General features: G+C 31.0%; 1 pseudogene; it reads left to right on the plus strand.

The window, feature by feature from the left end:
• Nucleotides 1-4,909, plus strand: part of LOC142320074 (putative polypeptide N-acetylgalactosaminyltransferase 9) — a 28,117-nt pseudogene extending 23,208 nt beyond the window's left edge.
• Nucleotides 4,910-8,319: the final 3,410 nt, after the last annotated feature.

An 8,319-nucleotide genomic window follows, 5' to 3' on the forward strand; every position in this document is an offset into this window, starting at 1 on the left:
ATATTCCTTCTTTTTTATCAATTTGAGTAATATATATATAATGCATAATCCTGCATTCATGAGGATAATAATGAGGATAGTAATACTGAATGTGACTTTAACATCACACTCAATATTACTTTTGTGTCTGAATTCTTTTTTCTTATTTTGAACTTTACATGTATTTCTTACGAATGGGCTTTCATTCATTCTAGTAGTGTTTATTGTAGTCCATTTTTATTTTAAACAAAAATTATTTGCCATTTATCATAATTCCGTATGCCATATATGTCTATTTTTCACATCGCATTCTTCTAGTTCTCATTTATTCGTTGCTTTAGCTCACAGATTCCACTTTACCTCACAACTTTGGTTGTCTTCTGTGCCACTTATGAGGTACCCAATAATGTAATGTAACAGGTATTCAATCTTCTCATCTACCATATATATCTGTAAAACTTTAACTGTTTTTTTGTTTTCAATTGCATCCACAATCTTGTCACTCATCTTAATTCTTTCTCTGACAACCTACTTCTAGCCGATTCCTGATGAGGTATTAACAACTATTCCTAATTTCGACAGCTGACAAAGGTTTTTTTTTAAATTTTTTACTATTTTTACTAAGCTCCTGCACTTCAGAAGCATATGTCATTATTTTATATTGTAGACATTAGCAGTTTGACCCTTTGATTCTGTCTGATTTCTCTAAAAAAAATCAATAAGTTAAAAACTTTTATAACTTCTTCTTTTCATAATTTTATAATCTATACTTTTAAATGAAAATTGTTTTCAGTATAAAATGAAAAGCGATTTTTTTCATGTTATTAACTTCATCTGTTTTGACTATAAATGTACCATATTTTGGAAAAAAAAAGTTTTATTCGACTCAGAACTTTCTTTATCCAGCGTAAATATCATTGTCCTTCTGTTCTGTTAAATATTTGAAATTGCAGGTGTTCTAATAACATTTTCTTTTTAATTTTGATGTAAACTTGTCACTTTCCATAAACACAAGTACTTTTAAATAAAATATGATCATTTTATTAAATTATATTTTAGTTTGAATTGACTTCAATGATCAAGTCATTTTATAAACTAATACATAAACGTAACATTTTTATGTTATGACATAATGTTGTTATAACATTGTGATACAATACATAAACAAGAAATGTTTTCATAAATATTATTATTATTATCTTTTACGATCTCACAGGATCACAGTCAATTATCCAAGTCTCTTCGATAGGAATTTTTGGGCTTTGCAGTTCTCCCAGTACTCTTTCATTCTTTCCAATTTCCGTGCCCTTTCAGGTGTTGAAATATTTATGTTGTGTATTTCTTTCATGTGAAGTGAGTGTTTTTATCTGTGATTTTTTAATTTAATTTTATCTTGTCTGTTTAGTGTAAGGTCAATTTCCTTCAAATCCTCTCTTATTTCTCTGATCCATCTGCATTCTGTCTTGGAGTTTTTTTGAGTTGAGATGTATCAGTGATGGGTTCTAACTCTTTACACATGACGTTGTCAGGCACGAACCATCACCTTTGTTTTGTTAGTACCTTCTTTCTGGTACTTTTTGTTGATGCAGATTCTTCCAATTCTTCTTTCATTTTTCTGGGTCTTTGATTGTTCATTCAAGTAGAAGTGTTACTGCTGCATTTGTGGCTTCCGGTTTTATAACTGTGTTGTATCTTATTTTTGCGTTTATGGATATTCCTTTTTACTTTAGGTGTACCAGGATAATAGTTATTGTGCTTTAGGTAATTTGTTCTTGTTTGGACTGAAGTTTTTTTCATTTAGGTTGTTTGTTATTATTTCTCCAAGTCAGTTAAATCGGGTTACTATTTTGACTTTACTACATTTATGTTTACTTCTTTTAATCATTTTGGTTTTTGGAGCATAATTTTTGTCTTTTTGAATGATATTTTGAGGCCAATTTTTTTCAATCTATTAAAGTTCATATATCTGTGATTTACCTTTGTCGATTTCATTTGCTTATCAGAGCCAAGTATTGGCGAAATCAAGACAGTTTGTTTTGATTTTGGTGAGAGCCCATCACCTTGGCATAGTCCTGTTTTGATCTCAAATCGTTCCGAGAGCTCACCTCTGAATTTTACCTTCATTTATTGTTTGATCATAAATATTATATATAAAAGTTAATTTCCATGTAAAATATAAAAGAGTATGTTAAAAAAATATATAAGCACAGGATAGATGATGAATTAGAAGGAGTTTACTGTTACAACAACAATAATAAATATAAAAAAAACAATCTTACTTGAATACATTAATGCATTTTTTTGGGAAGTATAAATTTAGTGAATTCATTATCATATATGTGGATCACATTGTTCAGTGGCCATCTTAAAAATATATGTTGGCATCCCAGTATATAACAGTATGTTTGGCTCAGTGTGGAAGGCAACTTCCGCTTTCTTAGTACGCCTGGCATGAGATTGTTTACTTGAGAATGACTATGCCTGTTTAAAGAGCGGTATTTATAAGTTACAAGTAACATGCTTAGTTACCTACTATAACCTTTTTGGTATGGCACCTAATATAAGAGGTTTGTTCAGACAAGAAATTAAAGTTTTTGAAATAGCATGTCGATGTGTGGTTTGTTTTTTTGATAGTGGTGATGAATAGTGGAGTTTTTTAAAAATAATATTTTGTTTGCTGTGCATTATTCTGTATTGTTTGACAACTAGGTAAGAGAGTTTGTTTCACTTTTGCTGCAGTTTTTTGATGTAAAAAAATGAAGGTTCTTGAAGAGTACTGTATTTAGGTGAAATTAACTCTGGAAATTATTTAAGAAGCTTGTGGAAAAGAATTATGAATTGTATGTATTGTTGTGATTGTATTTTATTTTAACATCTTACGTTAATCAAATGTGTGAAGGTTATAGTAGATGAGAATGGTGTATCATTTGAATCAGTTTTGAGTTTGTTCCATTTGAACATACATCAATAAAATTTTTATTTTGAATTAAGAAGAAACCTAAATCGTGAATGAACAAGAAATGCATGTATTATTAGGTTAGAATCTTTTCAAAACTAAACAATTAAGTATGTATTACAAAGTTACTGATTTTATCATTAAGTTTAGAAGAATACCAATAAAAATTAAAGAAGGGAATTTGATCAAAAGAATTGTAAAAAAAAAAAGGAAAAAGATTGTTGAAGTAGGAAAGTCTGTTAGAAATCGAAAATTTGCTATTGTCAAAGGATTAAGAAACCATAAATTTCATTAAGGAAAAAAGGAAACATTATTTTTAACAAAATTCAGCTAGAAAATGTGTCTATTCATGTTAATCAATAGTGAGAAGAAAGATGATGTCGACAAACTTCTTATAAAAATACTTGGTGAGAACCGGGCTGGTAAGCCCGGTGAACGATTAAAGTGATACAAAGAAATAATTTTTGGTCATCCAACAGCTGATGAAAAACTGTCTAGATTGTGATTGATGTGATATGCACATTTAAAACAAAGATTTTGAAGAATTGTTTGGCCTATTATTCTAAAACTTAGGACATTTTCTTGCCCTTCATTTTTATTTTTTTCATACGCAAATAATATGAATTGTTTTACAGGCCTGTTTGATATAATTTATGTTTTTACAGAGTTTTTTGAATAGTATTAAAAATGTACTACCTAATAAACAACATTTTCAAATTAAGTTTGGCCTAATGCATTTCATTCAAAATGTGTTTTACCCAACTTCTTTTATTATTTTCCCAGATTGCTTTTGAAGTACTATTTTAACATGAATTATATAAATGAAAATATTCTTTCACCACGGTAATGCATCTGAACATTCATCTCAGATTGTTGCTGCAAAGCTTTACAACCTACATTTCAAAATGTTTCCTCTTGCACCATATTCATGAGATTTGGCTTCTAGAATCTACATCCTCTTCCCAAAGCCGAAGAAATAAACAGTTTCTTCAGGTTTACTTTAAACGTTGAAATCAAAGCTGAGACACCACTTATTTTTCAGACTTGGACAAATCACATTTTACTGAGAGTATTAAAAAGTTAAAAGTCGTTCGTCTCAATGCATCAAATAGCAATATGAATACGTTAAAGGATAATCTTGTTTCCTTTGTCAATTTGAGAACTTTCCAAAATCTTGACAATGACTGTTACTATAGATTTCCATTCTATATTTTATAATAAATTTGTGCATTTTTAAAATATAATTTACCCTTTTTTATAAGTTTTTTGCTGTTAGTTAATTTTAATTACTTCTACATTTACTTTAATTTTGTTTTTCAAACTACTGCATCATCGGTGCCTGATTTTTTTCGTTAAGTTAGGAGCCATAAATTCTATACACCTTGTAATGGAGTCAAATCGTTAACTAAAACTTCAAAATATCTGTTATGTATTAAAATTATTAGATTCACCAACATACTTATATGACTACTTCTTATGTTATTTGTTTACAGGTAATAGATACTTCATTGAAAGACAAAACATTTTTACAGCTTAATTTTAACATGAGAAAATTGAAGAAGATTGTTTACAAACATAAAATTGGAGGAGATTGAATTAACTGAGTTTTGTGAATAAAATATTTCCATTATGTTGCAATTTATTTGGTTAACAGTTATTTATATTTACTAGCCTGTAATTTCATTATTAAAAGTAGTTGATGTGGAAAAATTAGTGTTATTTATGCTTTTGCATTGGAGAGTTTTTGTTATTCTGAAAGTTAATTCCTATTAATGTGGCAGATCGGTGGTATTTTTGGCAGTTGTTAAAACAGACAGTGTGAGAATGAGCTTTGTTGTGAAGGACTAAATCAATATTAGTTTTCTCCTTCTTGCAGAATATGTTGCTTAATTCTTTTCTTTTTTTAACATTATTAAATAATGTTTCCCATTAACAATTTCTTAAATGAAAAGGAAGACCAAGATAAATAGTGGCTGTTCTTAAATCCTTTGGTTAGAGAAGAAAATGTTACTTTTTTAATATTCTAAATTTCTATTCCACACTCTCAATTTATTCTACTCAAGATTACAATGGTGGATTATATTTCCTCAGGTTAAAATAAGTTTAAGCAGATTTTTCACATTTTTGAAATATTGAATCCAAGTAATGTTTGTTAAATGTAAATATCTTTAACACTACAAAAGTGAAATGAAATTTTTTGTACTTCAACATTTTATAGCATTTAATATAATATGTGCATTGAAAATAATCATCCATGTGATATATTTCTACATTATTCCTATGAAATTACTAAATTTTTTATACATCTGTATGCATTAACTTGTAAAACTAACAATAAATACCATAAGTAAGTGCTATCATCTATTTGAAACAAATAGATAATATTTTTGCTGAAAAATTATATTTAATTTCTTTTTTGAGTGATATAAAAATTTATAGAATGCTGTGAGGACAGTTGGTTTGAGAACATCCTCTTATTTTTGAAAATGTTAAAAATCATATGAGAATGAATTAAAATATCTGGTCATTATCACAATGGTTGTTGAACAGAACTTCCTTCTAGGAGGCATTAAAAAAATTAAAATTGGGTTGTCGTTAGGCAGATTAATGTGTATTGCATTGTTAATTGAACTTCATCATTCCCTGCCACATAAAAATTTTCCTTTCTGCTCTCCTGACAAACTTGTAATATGTTTTGGACTTTAAATCTCCTTCCTTTTACGATGACACTAGCAGTTATCTATAAAAGCATTTTATCAAGTTGTAAAGTAGTAAATATCTTATTATTACCTTTGTAAACGATTGTGCATATATTTTCATTTGGCAGTTCAAGTACACCGTGAATATCTAGTGCATCGTACTGGGAATGTTGTTCCACATTATGTAGTCTGGCCGTAAGTCTATTATTAATTTTTAGAGTGTTAATCTTTTATCAGTTAGCTCCTGCACCTCAATCATAGCTTTATCATTTGCAAACTAATAAAGTCTCCTGAAATATGTAAAATAAATCAAAGTAATCATGACACAGTTTTAACTTCTGATAAAGCTAATAGATAACATTACTAGAAGTTATAGCTAGATATCTTTGTGTTATCAATCTGTAAGTTGTTTTGCAGTGAGTTTCCAGAACCTCTTTTATGGTCGACCTGTGACTGTACAGACTAAACTTCATTTACATTCATACATATCAACCTCATTCATCCTCTGAAGTAATAACTTATGGTGGTTCCGATGGTGGTTCCGGAGGTAAACAGAAAAAAAAGAAAGAAAGCCCCATAAGGCGCTAAATTTCAGCATGGAAGGGATGTTTTGCCGTGACATTGAGTTCCCAGAAATTACAGAAGAGTTGCTACTGCTGTCAGTCATGTCTGTCTAGAACATTATGAAGGAGAATGGTGTTGATGTGCCAACATCCTTGCTTTTTCTACTCTGACTGAATAAAAGTTGGTTACCTCTCTGTCCATGTGCAATTATGTATACCAAACCCCAGACATTGTTTCAGTGTCAGGAGTTTTTTCAGAACAAAATTGATTAGATGAAGGAACAAATTTTTGCGCATTGCAGATGTACTAGACATGATGATAGTACATGAGCTGAAATAGAAAAATGTTTAAATGTGTAGGTCCACATTTGGCAAGGTCTCGATTATATTCCCCTTATAAGGAAGAAAAGCCTGTATTAAAGATCTGTACTGAGCAAAAATTGTCCTTTTCTGTGGCTCATGAGGAATACAGAAAATCACCCAGCATGAGGAATCTTGTACAACCTGGTGTTAGTCTCTTCCAGGCTCTCTCTAACAATGTACAAAAAGAGAATGAATACTCATTGTACAAAAAACTAACCAAAATGGTAAAGGGTCTTTTAGACTAAGTAAAGTCCCACACATCTGCTATTGCAACATTGAGCACAGGCAAGGAGAATGGTTACTTCTGCTACTAAGACCAATACTGGTTTACTGAAAACGACTTCAATCAATCGCTATCACATAAAATTCAATACACCAATTAACACAGCAAACAACCATGATCTTTGTGAAGGGATCTATTAAAACATTGCCTCTTTTCCCAGAGAAAACAAAATGCATCTGCTTTTCTCGGTTGAGGGAAGATGTTGACCTCATCTGTTTTTATGTGGTGAACCATGCACCCAGATAAGAATTTTAAGATTTTGTTTTGACCAGTGATTGTCACATTTAAAGGAGCTGCAGGTAAAATATGTAAAAATGCTAGATATGCTGAGACTTCTGTCTAATATTCGTTGGATGGCTGATCAAGTATGAATGTTACGATTCTACCAAGCTCTGGTCCGTCCCTGTGTGGCTTATTTGTCTGCACTAGCCACCGCTCGAATGAGAATGCTCACTGCAGTCCATTATTCATTTGCCCATTGTGCTACTGGTGTGTTTGGTTCAAGCACTGTTGTATGTATTTTAGTGAACAGTAGTAAGCCAACTCTTTGGTATAGACAAGCTGAATGATGTGCTCCCATGTAGCTTAAATTAAAGTGCAACCAAATTATCCAACCCCTTTGACATGGTGTTCTCCATCCCACATCGTAATCAAGATGAGGAACACCCCAGACTAGTGCCATGCTAAGCATCAGCTTAGCGCCTAGGTTTCTATAGATATATAATTATCTACAGATCTCAATATTATTCTCTTTGGCAGCTCTCTCACTCCCCTTTTTTTATAAATTACTGTTTTAGTTTTTGTCAATATCATAAAAAGTTATACGAATCAGATTATCTTACGACAAGAATTTTATATTATTTTAAATAATATGAATCCAGATGCTATAGTTTATAAGATGGCTCTAAACACGATAATTCTGTTGGATGTGCTTTGTAGTTGTCAAACTACAAAAGCATGTCTATTGTCATTGAACATACATGTTTGGCCTTACCAGCATCGTCAGTGTTTTGTTGCAGAGCTGTATGCTATTAATAACGCTTAAATATAATTACAAACATATCGTCACATACTTTTCTGTTCAGATTCCACGAGTTCGTTTCAGACAATTAGTAACTTGTACTTTCGACTACATGTTCCCTGTGAGATTCAGTCTGTTATTTCTGCGATGATTTAATGTAATACAAGTGTGAACTTCTGCTGGATCCCTAGCTATAACATAATTTAAACCAATGGGCATGCTGATAGTCCACAACAGCAGCTTGTTTGCAGGCTGCTTTCACTAATCGTATTGTTTTGAATGACCTTGTCTGTTTTCTGAAGAGGATGGTTCATGATGAGTGGAGGAAAAGTGAATGGAATGCTACCATCAGCAATAAACTTCACCCAGTTAAGAACAGTGTCACCGTGGAGCTCTTCCTGCAGGAAAAACTATCGAGGAGAGGTTATTATTTGCCATTTACTAATAGTAGGATA

The sequence above is a fragment of the Lycorma delicatula genome, chromosome 2 (genome assembly GCF_047948215.1).
Source record: "Lycorma delicatula isolate Av1 chromosome 2, ASM4794821v1, whole genome shotgun sequence".
In the NCBI taxonomy this organism is placed as follows: domain Eukaryota; kingdom Metazoa; phylum Arthropoda; class Insecta; order Hemiptera; family Fulgoridae; genus Lycorma; species Lycorma delicatula.